At 39.4% G+C, this 20,100-nt stretch overlaps 1 non-coding gene across 1 annotated transcript; it reads right to left on the bottom strand.

Moving 5' to 3' along the window:
* Positions 1-1,681: 1,681 nt before the first annotated feature.
* LOC141675583 (small nucleolar RNA R71) lies at positions 1,682-1,788 on the bottom strand. Its single transcript, XR_012556228.1, has one exon. It is a non-coding gene; the product is annotated as a small nucleolar RNA R71 (small nucleolar RNA).
* Between the last annotated feature and the right edge of the window lie 18,312 nt (positions 1,789-20,100).

The following is a 20,100-nucleotide window of genomic DNA, read 5'->3' as shown; positions in this document are numbered from 1 at the left end:
GGATTATGTTTTAGATTGTGTTTTACGCAAGAAGCGAAGGAGATAAGGAAGAAGACCGATTTAGCACATCGCAACGAAGAGGAAGCATATTTTCTTGTGATTCTTGTTTCGTTGTAACGTTGGATGCTAGTTTTCTTGCTTTGACTTATTTACTCTTGTGACGTACTCTGTTTTAATATAATTAGTGTAGTTATTATTTTCTTGTGTTGTTTGTCATGATTTCATATGAACCCATGATGGCGATAAGTTCTATTATGGGCTAATCGTGATCATGGGGTTACAACGGATTTATTATAGAATTCTTTAGTTAATTGTTTAATACTTTAGTGTGTGATGATTGCATGATATCTAGTATTGGTTGTGCGTATTCGTCTTATGTGCGTCGCGAACATATAAGATAGGGTGTTAATCTAGTGTGAAGCGACGGTGGATCTTGAGATTTAGAACTTGCCATGCTAGCATAGGTTCATGTACGTTGTGCATGATTAGTGGGTAACTCTAACAGTTTTATTTGCCCTATGTAATCAAAAGGGATAACTTGTGCTTAAATCGTTGTGTTGTCAATTTCTGTAGACATATAGGAACTCAACATAATTGATGACTATTCAACTTCTATCTTAATTGTGGATGCTTGGTAGAATGGTATTAGTACAATGAAAGTTGGCTTTTATCAGTTTCGTGTTATTCGATTAATGTCATCACTGTCACATGCTAAAGGTAATAACAATGGCTATAGAAGGAAGTAATAATGAAGTTGTGATCTCATGAGTGTTTTATTATTGATAAATTGAAGTGTTAGTTAAGTGGTTAATTGAGTAGTTAATTATAGTTAATATTTAATCAACAATTTTAAGTGTTATTATCTTAATATTGAGAAGTAATCATACATTGGTGAGTGAGTTTAATTAGACAATAAATTAGTCTGAGTCTCTGAGGGAACGAACTAGAAAGTATTCTATATTACTTGCGAACGCGTATACTTGCGTGAATATTAGTGCGTGTTTTCACCCTAACAAGTTTTTGGCGCCGCTGCCGGGGACTCGGCGTATTTGTTTAGTTTATGTACTTACCATCATTGGTCATTAGGACTCAGTGATTAGGACGTAGTAGTTACTTACTCTTTTTGGTTGTGTTTCAGGTACTTTAGCAAGCGTTTATGCAAACTCGTTCTCGTGCTCGCAAGGGGACTTTAGATACAGCTGAGGAGACAGACGAAGTTCTTGATATTCCGGAGAAGTTAGATTTTGAGGATTCGGATTTAGGAACTGAGCAGAAAGAACCAGTAAACATGGGAGATCGTATTGTTCAAGCTGATCCAGCTCTTATGGATTTTTCTCGGCCTAAAATTGATGACATTCAGTCAAGCATCCTTCATCCGGCTATTCAAGCTAACACCTTTGAAATCAAGCCGGGCACTATTCAGATGGTGCAGAATTCTGTTTCTTTTGGAGGAGCGGCAACTGAAGACCCCAACATGCACATAAGGAATTTTATCGAGATCTGCAGCACTTTTAGGTATAATGGCGTGACTGATGAGGCTATCAAGTTGAGGCTTTTCCCATTCTCACTGAGGGATAAGGCTAAAGACTGGTTACATTCTGAACCAGCTGGGTCCATCACTACGTGGCAAGATCTTGCGCAAAAGTTTCTGGTAAAGTTTTATCCAATGGCAAAGACTGCTGCTATGAGGAGTGCTCTTACTCAGTTTGCGCAGCAACCTACAGAATCTATGTGCGAGGCTTGGGAACGCTACAAGGAAATGTTGAGAAAATGTCCACATCATGGAATGCCGGATTGGATGGTGATCACTGGTTTTTATAATGGTTTGGGGGCCCAATCTCGGCCCATGCTCGATGCAGCAGCTGGAGGAGCCTTATGGGCTAAAAGCTATACTGAGGCATATAATCTTATAGAGACGATGGCTGCAAATGAGCATCAAAACCCAACTCAGAGGATGACGTCAGGCAAGGTCGCAGGTATTCTGGAAGTTGATGCAGCCACCGCTATTGCAGCCCAGCTCCAAGCGCTATCAATGAAGGTTGATTCTCTGGCTACGTATGGAGTTAATCAAATAGCTATGGTTTGTGAGCTTTGTGCAGGTTCTCATGCTACGGATCAGTGTTCTCTTGTCAACGAATCTGTTCAGTATGTGAATAATTATCAGCGACAACAGCAGCTTGTGCCAGCGACCTATCATCCTAATAACAGAAATCATCCAAATTTCAGCTGGGGGAATAATCAGAATGCTATTCAGCCACCATATCAGCAAGGAGTGAGTAAACAGTTTAACCCACCTGGATTCCAGCAACCACAGCAGTATGCTACAAGGCAATCATATCCTCAACAGGGAAGTGCAGCTGCACCTACTAGTGCTGATTTTGAGGAACTTAAGCTGTTGTGCAAGAGTCAGGCGGTTTTTATCAAGACCTTGGAAAATCAAATCGGTCAATTAGCCAATGCAGTGCTCAATCGTCAACCTGGCACTCTTCTCAGTGACACGGAAGTACCAGGCAGGAAGGAAGCTAAAGAGCAAGTCAAGGCTATTACCTTAAGGTCTGGAAAAGTAGCTGAGGCTGAAAAGGCAAAAGAAGTAGAAGCTGAAATTAGAGAAGAAGAATCTAAGCAAAAGGAGAAAGCGGCGGAACCAAGGAAGACTACTGTTGAACACACTCTACCTGAGGCTAATACAGGGGAGAAACAGCTCTATCCTCCACCACCTTTTCCTAAGAGATTGCAGCAACAAAAGCTGGATAGACAGTTCGGGAAGTTTCTGGAGGTGTTCAAGAAACTTCACATCAATATACCTTTCGCTGAGGCTCTGGAACAAATACCTAGTTATGCGAAGTTTATGAAGACTATTCTTTCAAGGAAGGTGAAACTGGATGACCTTAAAACCGTTGCTCTCACGGAAGAATACAGCGCTGTTCTGCAACAAAAGTTACCACCAAAACTGAAAGATCCAGGAAGCTTCACCATTCCTTGCACCATTGGCAATCTAACTTTTGACAAGTGCCTTTGTGATTTGGGAGCAAGCATTAATCTAATGCCTTTGTCGATCTTTAAAAAGCTGGATCTGCCTGATCCAAAACCCACATACATGTCGCTACAATTGGCGGACCGTTCCATTACTTACCCAAGGGGCATAGTTGAGGATGTGCTCGTCAAGGTGGATAAGCTCTTCTTTCCAGCAGATTTTGTTATTCTGGATTTTGAGGAAGATAAGAAGATTCCCATAATCTTGGGGAGGCCTTTCTTGGCTACTGGCCATACCTTGATAGATGTGCAAAAAGGGGAACTTACTATACGGGTCCAAGATCAGGATGTGACCTTCAACGTATTCAAGGCAATGAAATTCCCTACAGAAGATGAGGAGTGCTTAAAAGTGGATGTGATTGATTCCGCGGTTAATTCGGAACTCGAGCACATGCTAATGTCTGATGCATTGGAAAAGGCCTTAGTGGGGGAATTTGACAGTGATGATGAAGATATCAACGAGCAATTACAATATCTGAACGCTTCTCCCTGGAAGCGAAAGCTGGACATACCATTTGAATCTCTTGGTACTTCTGACCTCAAGAACGCTGAAGGGAAGCTCAAACCATCAATAGAGGAAGCACCTACCTTGGAGCTCAAACCATTACCTGAACACTTGAGGTATGCTTTTTTAGGTGATTCATCTACGTTACCTGTTATTATTTCAGCTGACCTTTCAGGTAGTGAGGAAGACAAGCTCTTAAGGATTTTGAGAGAATTCAAATCGGCTATAGGATGGACCATAGCAGATATCAAGGGGATAAGTCCTTCATATTGTATGCATAAAATTCTGTTAGAGGAAGGTAGTAAGCCAACTGTGGAACAGCAGCGAAGACTGAACCCGATCATGAAGGAGGTGGTAAAGAAAGAAATTCTGAAATGGCTAGATGCAGGCATCATTTATCCTATTTCTGACAGCTCGTGGGTGAGCCCCGTACAATGTGTACCTAAGAAAGGAGGTATCACTGTGGTCACAAATGAAAAGAATGAGCTCATCCCTACTCGAACAGTTACAGGATGGAGAGTATGCATGGATTATAGGAAATTGAACAAAGCCACAAGGAAGGATCACTTTCCTCTTCCATTTATTGATCAAATGCTTGACAGATTGGCGGGACATGAGTATTTTTGTCTTCTGGATGGTTATTCCGGGTATAATCAGATTTGTATCGCACCAGAGGATCAGGAAAAGACTACCTTCACTTGTCCATTTGGCACATTTGCTTTTCGTAGAGTTTCGTTTGGGTTATGTGGCGCCCCGACCACCTTTCAGAGATGTATGATGACTATATTCTCTGACATGATTGGAAATAACGTCGAAGTGTTCATGGATGACTTCTCCATCTTTGGACACTTATATGATGAATGTTTGATTAATCTGCGCGCCGTACTCAAAAGATACGTGGAAACTAATTTGGTGCTTAATTGGGAGAAATGTCATTTTATGGTGCGTGAAGGCATTATCCTTGGGCATAAGGTCTCTAGCAAGGGTCTGGAGGTGGACAAGGCCAAGGTGGGAGTCATTGAAAATCTTCCCCCACCCAATTCTGTGAAAGGAATCCGTAGTTTTCTTGGTCATGCGGGTTTTTATCGGCGATTCATCAAGGACTTTTCAAAGATATCTAAGCCATTGTGCAATTTGCTTGAGAAAGATGTGCCTTTCAAATTTGATGATGAATGTTTGGCAGCATTCGAGACTCTCAAGAAGAGTTTGATCACTGCACCAGTTATTACAGCACCAGATTGGACATAACTGTTTGAGATGATGTGTGATGCGAGTGATTATGCGTTAGGTGCAGTTCTGGGACAGCGCAAGAAAAATCTCTTCCATGTGGTCTACTATGCGAGTAAGACTTTAAATGGTGCCCAATTGAACTACACCACTACTGAGAAGGAGCTTTTGGCTATAGTCTTTGGCTTTGAGAAATTTCGATCTTATCTGCTTAGTACGAAAGTAACAGTATTCACTGATCATGCAGCTATTCGCTATCTGGTTTCTAAGAAGGATTCAAAGCCGAGACTCATTCGTTGGGTGCTTTTACTTCAGGAATTTGAGTTAGAGATCAAAGATAGAAAAGGTACTGAGAATCAAGTAGCTGACCATCTCTCTAGGTTGGAGAATCCCGATTCTACTTCACAAGATAGGACGTTAATCAATGAATCTTTTCCGGATGAGCAGTTGTTTGTAATTCAGGAGGAAGAACCATGGTTTGCAGATATTGTAAACTATCTCGTCAGCAATATAATGCCTCTTGATTTGACATCCGCTCAAAAGAAGAAGTTTCTGCATGAGGTGAAGTGGTATATGTGGGATGAACCATATTTGTTTAGACAGGGAGCTGACCAGATCATCAGGAGATGTATCCCGTTCTGTGAGACGGAGGGGATATTACGAGACTGCCATTCCACGGTTTATGGTGGACACTATGAAGGTGAGAAGACGGCAGCTCGTATTCTGCAAGCAGGTTTTTTTTGACCTACTTTGTTCAAGGATGCTCATCAGTTTGTTTTAAGGTATGATCGTTGCCAAAGAGTGGGAAATTTGTCAAGGAAGGATGAGATGCCATTAAATGTGATGCTTGAAGTCGAGGTCTTTGATGTGTGGGGAATCGATTTCATGGGGCCTTTTATCTCATCTTGCAATAATCAGTACATCTTGCTGGCAGTCGATTATGTCTCAAAATGGGTCGAAGTTAAAGCTTTACCGACAAATGATGCAAAGGTAGTGCTAAATTTTCTTCATATGCAAATTTTCACAAGGTTTGGAACACCTCGGGTAATCATAAGTGATGAAGGATCGCATTTTTGCAACCGTAAGTTCACTTCTATGATGCAGCGTTATAATGTGAATCATCGAGTAGCTACTGCCTATCATCCGCAAACAAATGGTCAAGCGGAAGTGTCTAATAGAGAGATAAAGCGCATTCTAGAGAAGGTTGTTTGTCCGTCAAGGAAGGATTGGTCTTTAAAGCTCGATGAAGCTGTTTGGGCTTACAGAACAGCATACAACACTCCACTAGGGATGTCACCGTTTCAGTTGGTGTACGGTAAGGGATGTCATCTACCAGCGGAGCTTGAGCATAAGGCCTACTGGGCATTGAAGAAATTGAACCTGGATTTAGATGCAGCTGGTAAGAAAAGAATGCTTCAGCTTAATGAACTTGATGAATTTCGACTTCAAGCGTACGAGAATAACAAAATGTATAAGGAAAAGGTGAAGAGGTGGCACGATAGGAAGCTACATCCTAAGTTATTTGTGCCAGGGCAACAAGTTCTTTTATTCAACTCTCGGCTCCGACTTTTTCCTGGGAAGTTGAAATCAAGGTGGTCTGGACCTTTTATTGTCAAAACTGTGTTTCCACATGGAGCGGTGGAAATTTTTGAGAATAATTCGGACCAAGCATTCAAGGTTAACGGTCAGCGGTTGAAGCACTACTATGGGGACATGGCAAACCGAGAGGTGGTTAGTGCCATTTTGTTGACTACTTGAGAAAGGTACGGAACGTCAAGCTAATGACGAAAAAGAAGTGCTGCGTGGGAGGCAACCCATGAATTGTTGTTACAGGAACCCTTAGAAGTTAATAACCTATCCAAAAACACAAAAAAATCAGAAAACAGGGGCTGAATTTTTTTTTTTCCAGAGACCCTCTGCGCGCCCGCGCTGCTATGCTGAGCGGCCGCGCAGCTTGCTGCGCGCCCGCGCAGAAATGCTGAGCGGCCGCGCAGGGGTCGAGTTCCAGAAAATTTTTTACAGTTCATAAAAAAAAAACACAAACAAAAACACAAAAACAGTTTTAGCCCATAAACCCACGAATTGTTCCCACTACCCCATCATTTTAGCCCTTAATTCCCAAACCCTAATCTAATCCACACCCTATATATACATACACCTATCCTACATATCTCCCACAAAACTTCCTACACTTAAACCCTCTCACAAACATCAAAAATCAGTTCTTACACACTTCTATTCACGAATCAATGGCACCCAAGAGAGAATGCACTATTGACAGCAGCAGCACAGTTCCTACTGCTGATTCATCGAGGGGCACTGCTGCAAGGCCTCGGTTAACTGACAGAGCTGCGGAGGAGGAGTACACTAGGCTGTTGGGGAAGCCGATTCTGAAGGAGAGGGGGTTTTTACCATCAGGGAGGGATGGTGAGTTGTTACCCATGATTGCAGAGAAGGGGTGGATAGCTTTTTATGAGTCACCCGAAGCAGTACCGATGAGCGTTGTTCGCGAGTTCTACGCGAACGCGAAGGCTGAAAAGAATGGGTTTTCTGTAGTCCGTGGGCTGACGGTTGATTATCATCCTGCGGCGATTCGCCGTGTGATTGGACAACGAGAGAGGAAGCCCGAGGAGGAGAACTGGAATGAAAAGACTGCTGAGGATTTTGACTTGGATTTGATTTGTGTGACTCTCTGTCGACCGGGCACAGTTTGGAACCGCAGTCCAGCCAATAATGAGTATCGTCACTTTCCGGCGATCGCCATGAACAGGTATGCCCGTGCATGGAATGCATTTATCTGTGCTAATATTTTGCCTTCTTCACATGCACACGAGGTCACGGTTGAGAGAGCACAGCTGTTGTGGGGAATTCTGAATGAGGAATACTATGTGGACCTTGGTGAGTTTATCTACCAAGGATCTCTGAAGTTTTTGAGGGGAGCAAAGCATATGAACATCCCTTATGCATCCACGGTTATGAAGCTATGCCGAGCAGTGGGAGTGAACTGGCCGGCTCATGAGCAGTTGCAGTTGCCAGCAGCTCCGATAGATTCTGGCACTCTGAATGGGATGCAGGAGTGGACCGGTGGTGAGCCTGAGGAGCATGGGCTGGGTTATCGTCTTCCAGGAGGGCGTCCAGCACGAGGTGCTACTATGGCTAGGCCAGGGCGTGGTGAGGCTGGTTCGTCGAGAGCTCAGGAGGGTGCTGGGATGGGTGATGCCCAGTATAGGAGGCTTTCACGGCGGATGGATGCCATGTATGAGACGCAGAGCAGGTTTGCTCAGGAGCTCACCCTTGCATTAGGGACTGCTTTTCGAGGCCTTGGAGCTGATATCCAGTGGCCAATTTTTGGTGAGGACTCTGCATACCCACCGCCTGATACTCCACCCACTGAGGGTGATGATGATGATGACTCCGAGTAGGTATACCCTGTGTTCCTTTCTACTACTTTCACTGAGGACAGTGAAGATTTTTAGTTTGGGGGTGGTAGTTAAGGAATATTGTGTGTGTGTCATTTAGTTGCATATTCATGATAGTTTAGTTCATATAGTTGCATAATTTATGCCATATAGTTTTTTTTATGAATGTCATGTAGCTCATGCATTTATTATGATCCCTTTTGTAATGATTTATCGACTGAATTGTGATATTGATGCGAGTGTAGTGATAGCATTAAAGTGATATTAACTTGTGTAGGTTGATATGCATGCTAGAAACAATTGTAAGTCCACTAAGTCTTAAAGAATGCGTAAGGGCTAGATTGTTGTTATGATTTGGTTATTTTCAAGGTCAATCTATTTATTATGCTTAGAATTCGATTATAGGTTCTTAGTGATAAAAACATAAAAAGAAAAATTTTTGGAGAAAAAAATATGGAAGTTGTTGCTAGTTGTGGCTAGGCGTCAAATGGCTAGTAGCCGGCTCGCTTATGTTGCGAGTAGTCTAGGGTTGAGTAAGATGGAGCGAAACGCACTTGCTCAGAAGTTATAAAAAATTTTTTTTTTTGCATAATTGATCAAGAGTGGGCTCTTTGGTATTCGAGTTATTAAGTTCTTAGGGGACTTTGTGCCTAGTGACCTAAGGGTTTTAGAGTCTGGGATCCGCTAACCTAACGCTCGTTACATGGATACCATTGTATAAGTCTTTTGTGGACCTCACTCATTGCACGGTCAAATAAGCATTTGAGTTGTAAATAAAAAGCACGATTCCGTAGTAAGCTCCAGAGTTCTTGTAGTATTGTATATCACTTTGTGCCTAGAATTTTTTATTCTTTGTATAATCGTAAGATTGCCTTGAGGATAGTCTAGTCATAGTAATTGGTCTAGTTCCGAAGCATATCTGTTAAGCATTTGCACACACCACGTTTCTGGCTGTATGTCCGTTTGCATGAGTTTATTGATCTTTAGTTGTCTAACTGCATTCGTTGAGAGGTAACAATTTGGTTGGTTAATTATAGTAAGGGGGATCGTTGCATTTTCATATAGATTGCATTCATGCATATTTTTATTTGTTTTTGAGTCTGTGACGCTTGAGGACAAGCATCGATTTAAGTTTGGGGGTGTGATAAGTGGCATTTTATACCACTTAGAACGTCTTAAAATGGCTTAAATTGGTGTCTTGAAATCAAGTATTTTGTGTATTTGATGCGTTTTTCTAGTGTTTATGCATTTCAGGGTAATAGTTGCATTTCGGGGGAGGAATCATCAAGAATAAGCTTTGGCATGTGTTCACCATTGCGAGAGGAAAGGAATGGGCAGATTACGGCGAAGAAACGGAGCAAGCTTGGAATTTTTCCAGTAGGGTCCTGCGCGCCCGCGCAGCAATGCTGAGCGGCCGCGCAGCAGCCTGCGCGCCCGCGCAGATATGCTGAGCGGCCGCGCAAGGTCGGGGGAAAAAGCTGAACTTCTATGTAATCTGAGTTTTATGGGACTATTATATAGGTAGATTTAAGACGTTTTCATAGAGATTATTAAGGAGAGTATTAAGGGGATTATGTTTTAGATTGTGTTTTACGCAAGAAGCGAAGGAGATAAGGAAGAAGACCGATTTAGCACACCGCAACGAAGAGGAAGCATATTTTCTTGTGATTCTTATTTCGTTGTAACGTTGGATGCTAGTTTTCTTGCTTTGACTTATTTACTCTTGTGACGTACTCTGTTTTAATATAATTAGTGTAGTTATTATTTTCTTGTGTTGTTTGTCATGATTTCATATGAACCCATGATGGCGATAAGTTCTATTATGGGCTAATCGTGATCATGGGGTTACAACGGATTTATTATGGAATTCTTTAGTTAATTGTTTAATACTTTAGTGTGTGATGATTGCATGATATCTAGTATTGGTTGTGCGTATTCGTCTTATGTGCGTCGCGAACATATAAGATAGGGTGTTAATCTCGTGTGAAGCGACGGTGGATCTTGAGATTTAGAACTTGCCATGCTAGCATAGGTTCATGTACGTTGTGCATGATTAGTGGGTAACTCTAACAGTTTTATTTGCCCTATGTAATCAAAAGGGATAACTTGTGCTTAAATCGTTGTGTTGTCAATTTCTGTAGACATATAGGAACTCAACATAATTGATGACTATTCAACTTCTATCTTAATTGTGGATGCTTGGTAGAATGGTATTAGTACAATGAAAGTTGGCTTTTATCAGTTTCGTGTTATTCGATTAATGTCATCACTGTCACATGCTAAAGGTAATAACAATGGCTATAGAAGGAAGTAATAATGAAGTTGTGATCTCATGAGTGTTTTATTATTGATAAATTGAAGTGTTAGTTAAGTGGTTAATTGAGTAGTTAATTATAGTTAATATTTAATCAACAATTTTAAGTGTTATTATCTTAACATTGAGAAGTAATCATACATTGGTGAGTGAGTTTAATTAGACAATAAATTAGTCTGAGTCTCTGAGGGAACGAACTAGAAAGTATTCTATATTACTTGCGAACGCGTATACTTGCGTGAATATTAGTGCGTGTTTTCGCCCTAACACTATCTCTGTACATAAATCCCTATGCCCAGAATAGACCTAATGGATGTCCTTGAGACAAAGGACTAAACCAATTCACAGTTCATTATATACAAGATAACTTTAACAATCTCAAGTCTAAGGACACTTGTACAACTATCACTTAGTGAACCACTATTGACACATGAGTAATCTCCATTAGTTGTTCAACTTTATCGAGTCATGTTCAGTGAACTTATTCCCTAATAAGCACCTACATACTAGCTATAGTGTCACCACACAAATGCCTATGAGAACAAACATCCTCCTGAAGGGAGTAAGCATAGTATGTACCAATCTTTGCGGATCCACTAACATCCGATTAGTTATCCTATGATCAGGAACTGTTTAAGTCTAGAGTTATCGTCTTCTAGATCTCAATATTATAATCTCATTATAATTCTAGAAGCTTTACTCTAAACTAAGGAGCATCTTATTTAAAACACTTTAAATAGATAAAGCCCATAATAAAAACAAAACAAGTCTTTTATTAATTTTAATGAAATCAAATAGGAATACAAGAAAGTTCTTCCTAACTCATCATACATGATTGGATTTAGGATAAACACTTTCAATCTCCCACTTGAACTAAAGCCAATCACCGAGATGCCCATCTTCTCTTTATGACGATCAAAGTGAATCTGAGACAATGACTTTGTGAGTGGGTCTGCTACGTTGTTATGTGTTTCAACTCTCTCAATTTTGACATCTCCTTTTTCAATGATTTCCCTAATCAAATGAAAGCGTCGCAAAATATGTTTGAAATTTTTATGAGACCTAGGTTCCTTGGTTTGTGCTATTTCTGCTTTGTTATCACAATACTACACAATAGGCTCCTCAATGCTAGGAACAACTCCCAAATTATAAACAAATTTCCTCATCCAAACGGCTTCTTTTGCAGCCTCACTTGCAGCTATATACTCTGCTTCCGCTGTGGAGTCCGCCGTTGTAGACTGTTTGGAACTCTTCCAACTAATTGCACCACCAGTCAGAGTAAACACGTACCCTGACATGGATTTTCTATCATCACTTTCTGATTGAAAACTAGAGTCAGTATAACCCTCTATTTTCAACTCAGATGCACCACCAAAAATAAGAAAAATATCCTTAGTCCTTCGCAAGTACTTAAGGATGTTCTTCACTGCTTTCCAGTGGTCTTCACCTGGATTGGACTGATATCTGCTCATCACACTGATTGAATAAGCAACATCAGGCCTAGTACATAACATCGCGTACATGATAGATCCTACTGCTGAAGCATAAGGAATCTTACTCATACGCTCTCTTTGCTCAGGTGTCTTTGGAGACATCTTTTCGGAAAGGGACACTCCATGGCTCATCGGTATGAGACCTCTTTTGGAGTTTTCCATGCTAAACCTTTTAAGCACTTTCTGGATGTATGTACCCTAGGTAAGACCTATCATTCTTCTAGATCTATCTCTATAGATCTTCATACCGAGAATGTAGGATGGTTCTCCCAAGTCCTTCATAGTGAAGTTCTTTGATAGCCACACTTTGACTGATTGCAACATCGGTATATCATTTCCTATAAGAAGTATGTCATCCACATACAATACAAGAAATGTTACCGCGCTCCCACTAACCTTCTTGTAGACACATGGTTCATCTATGTTTTTGATAAAACCAAACTCTTTGATTGTCTTATCAAAACGGATGTTCTATCTACGAGAAGCTTGCTTTAAACCATATATGGTTCGCAGCAGCTTACACACTAGGTGTTCATTTCCCTTGGAAAGAAAACCCTCTGGTTGTGTCATATACACTTCCTCTTCAAGTTTCCCATTGAGGAAGGCCATTTTCACGTCCATTTGCCAGATCTCATAGTCTTAGTAAGCAGCAATCGCAAGCAAAATCCGAATTGATTTTAACAGGGCTATAGGCAAAAAAATTTCATCAAAGTCAATCCCTTGCCTTTGTCTGAATCATTTTTCCACGAGCCTAGCATTATAGGTCTCCACCTGGCCATCTGCTCCAATCTTTCTTTTGTATACCCATTTGCACGCAATAGGCTTCATACCCTCAGGTGCTTCAACCAAAGTCCATACTTGGTTGGTATACATAGATTCCGTTTTGGATTTCATGGCACTTTACCATTTCTCTGAGTCAACACTACTCATAGCCTCATTATAGGTCATACGGTCGTCATCATCAATGATTGACAACTCATTGTCATTCTCAATAACAAGGCCATAATACCTCTCAGGTTGGCGAGACACTCTCCCTGACCTACGAATGGGTTGTTCCACAGAAGGTTGTTCAGTCTGAACAGGTGTTTCCACTTGATACGTAGTAGTTTGTGCTTCTTGAACTTCATCAAGTTCAATTTTGCTCCCACTGTTTCCTTCAAGGATAAACTGCTTTTCCACGAAGGTAGCATGTCTGGAGACAAACACCCTATGATCAGTGTAAAAGTAATACCCTAAAGTCTCTTTAGGATATCCCATAAAACTACATTTTACGGATCGAGATTCCAGCTTATCTGGGTCAACTTTCTTGACATAAGCTGGGCATCCCCAAATCTTAACGTGTTTAAGACTCGGTTTCCTTTCTTTCCATATCTCATATGGAGTTTGAGGAACAGATTTGGAAGGCACCTTATTCAGTAAATATGCCGAGGTTTCCAATGCATAACCCCACAGGAATACTAGAAGATTTGCATAGCTCATCATGGACCGAACCATGTCTAACAAAGTTCGATTTCTCCTTTCAGATACCCCATTCAGCTGTGGAGTATATGGAGGAGTCCACTGGGAGACTTTACCATTTTCTTTGAGATAATCTAGAAACTCTCCATTCAAGTATTTACCACCTCGATCTGATCGAAGAGTTATAATACTATGTTTGGTTTGTTTCTCCACTTCATGCTTATATTCTTTGAACTTTTTAAAGGCTTCAAACTTGTGTTTCATCAAATACACATATCCGAATCTAGATCGATCATCTATGAAATTAATGAAGTATGAAAATCCACCCATGGCTTGCGTATACATTGGTCCACATACATCTGTGTGTACCAATCCTAGTAAATCTGCAACCCTCTCTCCATGTCCACTAAATGGAGATTTGGTCATTTTACTCAATAGACAAGACTTGCATGTAGGATATGATTCAAAATCAAAGGGGTCAAGTAACCCTTCCTTATGCAATGTCCGCAATCTATTTTCACTAATGTGACCAAGTCTGCAGTGCCACAAAAAGGTGAGATTTTCATCATCCCTTTTTCTTTTATTAGTATGTTCAATTTGTAGTAAATCATGCTCTACGTCACATACATACAGACCATTATTTAAAATACCACTTCCATAAAGAACGTTATTGTAACGACCGAGAAATTACGTTTGTATTATATTATAATAATGATAAATTATGTGTATTATTATGTGATTAAATGTGTTAAGTCATTAAACCCTAACTGCTATGTGTTATGTGTTGGCTGTTTTGACCCAAACGTGTTTTGGATATTTATTGAGCATTTTATCGTCAGTTATATCAAAACCCGTACAGCTCAAAACTATGTTCTAAAAGCCCGTATTTCAAACAAAATCATTGGTCCGTATTTCAAACTATGTTGTTGTGCTTCGAAACCCCAGAAGAATAGCAGCCCGCCGGCGTCGGGTTCTAGGTTGCAGGGTCTATTCTTCGTGACCCGTTAACCCGAGGTCAACCCGGTTTGCAACCCGGAAACGACCCGGGTTTGATCCTTCAGAACCCAAACTCTGTTCTGATTTTGTGTTTTTGAGTAATTAATTATTTATTTATATTTTAGTAATTAAAATCAGTTTTTAATAATTCTAAAAATTAATTAAAAATTACTTTTAAATTCTGAAAAATAGTATTATTAATTTCTAAATTATTTTATTAAATTATAAATTCAAATTTATTTATTTAATTAATTATTTAATTATTTATCTAATTATTTATTAATTATCTAATTAATTAATAATTGGGTAATTAATTAATAATTAGGTAATTAATTAATAAATAAGAATTAGAAATAATTAAGTGATATGATTAATAATCTAATAATTAGTTAATAATGCGAATAGTAATTCGATAATTAGAATTAGTATTCGAGCGATAGTTATTCGAATAATATTGCGGTAATTATTTATATCATATAATTAAATATCGGTAACTAATTGATTAGCGAATCGTATGAGTTTCAATAATAATATAATAGTTCAATAATTATGCGAGAATTGCGAGTAGCTCGTAGTTATACGAGTGATTAATCGTTAAGTTGGTTTATAATTCGAGTAATTCGTAGTTATTCGATAAGTAGCGTATCGGTTAATTAAATCGATTGATTATTTGTAAATAATCGATCTGATCGAATAAGTAATAATAATTTGTAATAAATAATAATAATTCCTAATAATTAGGGATTAATTATTTTAAAATACAATAATTATTAATTAATTATTTAAAAATATAATTAAGGATTGTTTAATTATAATTAATTAATTATAAATTAATTATTAATTAATTAAATCTTGTTTAATTCATAATAATTCAACCGTTAGTCCGATTTGAGCGAAACGAAGACCCCTAGACTCAGAAAAATGAGACGAATTCAATGAAAATAGTTGTAAGTTATAATTTCTTTCGAAAAGAGTGGTTTGGTGATAATTAATAGTTCGTAGGTCCTAATAGGGGTATAATTGAGTCGAATAAATCTCGAAAAATTATAATTAAATTAGATAGGACTAGTTAATGCATGTATGAGTCTAGAATCGTTCTAAAAATAATTATAAGTCTAAAAATTGATTATGTGCTTTATGTGCTACGTGCTTTACGTGATTATGTGAATATATGTGTTGTATAAATGTATGTGTATATATGCGAGTCAGATAGAAATGCACGGGTAGACTGATAAGGTTGCGTGATATCAATTCAAGATACACGTATATAGTAAGTTATCTAAACGACTATCTTTCCATGATTGGTTCAGTGTTAGCAAGGCAGAGCAGGCTAGGGACAGAAGGCGATGATAAACCAGGTTAAGTACACGCAAGGCAAGTTTTTCCCCTATTCTAAATTCAGAATAGTGATTTATATTTCCTTTTATCATATCAGTTACCTTTGATAATCATTGTTCATATACACTGTTACCAATTTATTATTGCTTGTTTGAATTTCATTTCGATTCTTGATTTCACCCAATTTATTGAATTCCCTGTTCATATTTTAATCATATTTACCCTTGTTACATATACTCTGGTATATCCTGGTATTGGGATATATCAAAAGCATTCCGATTATTCCGGATGCTAAGCCTTGGACTGCATGGTTACTATACGGGCTGGGTTTTACCCATACCATTATTTAATAGGCCATAGTTGCCTGAGTACTCTTTATGTTGGTTGGCTCTATGCAGTTGGGTATAGATCCGCACTAATATTCTGACTGATCAGCAGGTTATAGTGCATATGTTGGTTCTTGTTTCCAGTCTTGTTTATTTGGTACTTGCCAGCATTGGTAAATTACTATCCTATACAGATTCAGATGGTTGTTTCAACCAGTAGCTTATTGGTTCACCTGTTTCTCTCTTATACTATATATATTGTTGCAGGCTTGTTGAGCAATTTTGGCTCATCCCCTTTTATTGTTATTCCTATTGTTTTACAGTTAAGGTAGAGAATGAAACCCATCAGGACCCACATAGTCAAGAAGCGAGTCAAGCAGCGGGACCCTCTTATACCAAGAGTGTTCCTTCCCATTCCCGAAGAGAGCTTTGAATTGCCAGATCAGGTGTAGCAGGATAAGTAGTAATGTTGGGTTGAATAAAAGTCTTGTGTAGATTGAATAAAAGTTGTGTGGTGAGATTGTAGATAGAATAAAGTTTTGTAACAAAGAGAGTTCTTGAGACAGGTTTTATTTATTTGGGTTTGTAATAAAGTGTAGTATGTGGTTCTTGTTTTCAACTCAGACCTTAAAAGATCCTGAGTAGTGATAGTTCGGGGTAATTATTATATTTATATTCCGCTTGTGCAGGTTTAGTTGGTAATTGTTGTTAATAATACCCCAAATCTATACCCCGGATTTGGAGGGTGTTATAGTTGGCATCAGAGCTTAGGTTTGACCTTTGAAAACAAGAACGTTAGGGCTAAGATGAGATAGGAAAATGAGATAGGATAAAAGTAAGAGTGTTAGGATTGTCTGTTTATGTGATTAGAAGTTATGAGTTTTAGGATTATGATTTGATTGTTTTTGTGTTATTATTTTTATGTATATTAGATGGCTTCTTTATCATCGTCTACGGAGCAGACCGAGACAGATCCAGTGGTTGCACCGGTATTAGCCCCAGTGTCAGAGCAGATCTTACCCCCATTGCCACCACCTCCACCATTGCCACCTGGACCAGCACCAGAGATACCACCTTCCCCAGAGGTACCAGGTTTTGCAGATTATTTTCCATATTTTGAGCCAGAGATACCAGATTTTCCACCATTAGAGTTTCCGATGTTCGATATTCCTGACATGGTTGATCTTCCGCAGTGGGAGGATTTAGAGCCTCAGATTCCTATGCCACCAGTTGAGATTCCAGAGATGCCACAGATGGAGCCAGAGGCAGAGCCGCCAGTGTATGCACCTATGGAGCAGCCTGTCTTATTCCCTGCCCCATTAGCCATTTATGCACATGTTCCTGGAGTTTATCAGTTTCCTCAGCCAGAGTTTATGGATGAGATAGTGGTAGATGGACCATTACCTTCCCAAGGTTCTAGCACGGATCTTCGTGAGCATCATACAGTGACTTATCAGCGCTTTCAGGCGGAGAGAGAGGAGAGGATTCGATGGCAGAACCAGTGCAGAGAGATCCTTGGATTGTATGAGACACAGATAGGTGGTCCTGTCAGAGCATTACGATCAGATTATATACTGAGAGAGAGGCTTTATCAGATTCACCGGATTAGTTCTCAACAGCTTATGGATTTGAGACAGCAGGATCTTAGTGCGGAGACAGCATATCTTAGAGCATTGTGACTTACCGAGGCAGTGCTAGAGGCATTGCAGGAGGAGTTGAGCCACGTGCCACCAGGATTTTGAGACTAGTAGATCGAGGAGTGTTGTATCATGTACATTTTGTAGATAGAGGTAGCATAGTATTATATGACTAGTTTGTATGAGTGTAGCTACTGACTTTTACTGATAGTAGTAGCAATACGACTGTTATATCATAGGTTTTTGTACCAAGCACTGACACCTGCAGCTGGTGTTCTACCTATGTATATATATAAGATGGTCTTTTGCACATTTTATTTATTTTATTTCCAGTCGTTTAAGCATTTACATTTATTTCAGTACCATTGCATATTTACAAATGTTGTTTTATTTACGATCATGTTGTACCCTTATGTTTTCAAAAAGATTTTAAAGTATAAAAAAAACAACAAATATTTTTATTTACATATTATACTATTTTATTTATTTAGCTATTTAATAAGCTGTTTTATTTTTCCAAAGCAACTGTTTTAATACATGTTTAATATACTGTTATTAAAGAAGACCCATTGTTTATTTACCAGAAAGATGGCACCTAAAAGAAAAGCACAACCCGACTCATCAAATGGAAACACCGAGGGCCAAAACAATAATAATCAGATGGATCAGATGTTTAATCTCATGCAACAACAGATGTTGATGATGCAACAACAAATGCAACAGCAACAACAGCAGTTCCAGCAACAGATGTTACAGCAAGCCGCTCATCTAGGACATCAAGTACCACCAGCAGCACCTACGGTCACTTTCAAGTAATTTCAGTCGGTAAAGCCTCCAGAATTTATGGGTTCCACGGATCCTACAAAAGCGAGAGCTTGGCTGAAAGAGATGGAAAAAGGCTTTTTCATTGGTGAAGGTTGAGGAAGAACAGAAGACGGATTTTGCTAGCTACTTTCTGAAAGGCGAAGCCAATTACTGGTGGGAATCAAAGAAAGCTTTGGAAGGAGAAGGTGTGGTGACCTGGGATAGATTCACTGATCTTTTCTTGGAGAAATATTTTCCTCGTTTTATGAAGAACCAGATGGAGATCAAGTTCCTGGAGCTGAAGCAAGACAACTTATCAGTGGCGGATTACGAGACCAAGTTCACTGAATTGGCTAGATTTGTTCCAGAGCAAGTGGATACGGATGAGAAGCGGGCCAAGAGATTCCAGCAAGGACTGAAACCATGGATTCGTAGCAGAGTAGCTGTGTTTGAACTGACAACTTATACGGCTGTTGTTCAGAAGGCTATGATTATTGAAGGTGAAAGTGAAGCAGCTCAGAAAGAGAAAGGACCAGGAAATTTTCAGAATCGTTTCAACAAAAGGCCGGGATTTCAAGCTCGTGGAAAAGTAAACTTTAGGAGACCAGAACAAAACAACCAGAGGATGGGTAATCGACTTCCTGCCCCAACGCAGCAAAGGCTTATTCGACCGCCTATACCTGATTGCAGAACGTGTGGTAAAAAGCATACGGGAATTTGCAACAAGCGAAATGTCACGTGTTTTAAGTGCAAGCAAAGGGGACACTATTCTGGAGAATGTCCGACGGGAAAAGCAGAAGTTACTTGTTTCCAATGTGGGAGAAAAGGACATATCGCCAGAGACTGCAGAGGAGTTGCAATGGCCGCTAGTATTCCAAGAGTTTTAGCATTACCTCCACCTCCACTACCACAATAAAATCAGCCCAGAGCAAGGACTTTCAATATGTCAATGAAGGAAGCGGTACAGAGTCCGAATGTGGTTGCAGGTACACTCCCTGTAAATTTCGTAAATGCTCTAGTATTGATTGATTCAGGAGCTACTGGATCTTTTATTTCTGAAGATTTTATCTCTAAGATAGATTTTGAGGTTCAGTGGTTAGATGAAGTGTTAGTCATAAAATTAGCGAATGATGATCAGGTTGCAGTAGATCGAGTATGCCCGAGTTGTGATATTGAGATAGGGAGATGTCATTTTTCAGTTGATTTGATACCTTTTAGGCTAGGGGAGTTTGATGTTATTTTAGGAATGGATTGGCTATCTAGTAATAATGCTCAGATTGATTGTGCAAATAAGAAAGTGAAATTGCAAACTGAAGAAAATGAAACAGTAATATTTGAAGGTGAGAAGCAAAAGCATAAATTCTTAACAATAATGCAGATGAGAAGATTGCTACGCCAAGGATGTCAAGCTTATTTAGCCTATATACGGGATACTGATAAGGGTAATCCGAAGATTGAAGATATTCCTGTAGTTTATGAGTTTCTTGATGTTTTTCCAGACGAACTACCAGGACTTCCACCAGATCGAGAAATCGAGTTCACTATTGTCT

The sequence above is a fragment of the Apium graveolens genome, chromosome 7 (genome assembly GCF_009905375.1).
Source record: "Apium graveolens cultivar Ventura chromosome 7, ASM990537v1, whole genome shotgun sequence".
Taxonomy (NCBI): domain Eukaryota; kingdom Viridiplantae; phylum Streptophyta; class Magnoliopsida; order Apiales; family Apiaceae; genus Apium; species Apium graveolens.
The sequence above is the reverse complement of the archived record's forward strand: the minus strand, read 5'-3'. Positions and strand labels throughout refer to the sequence as shown.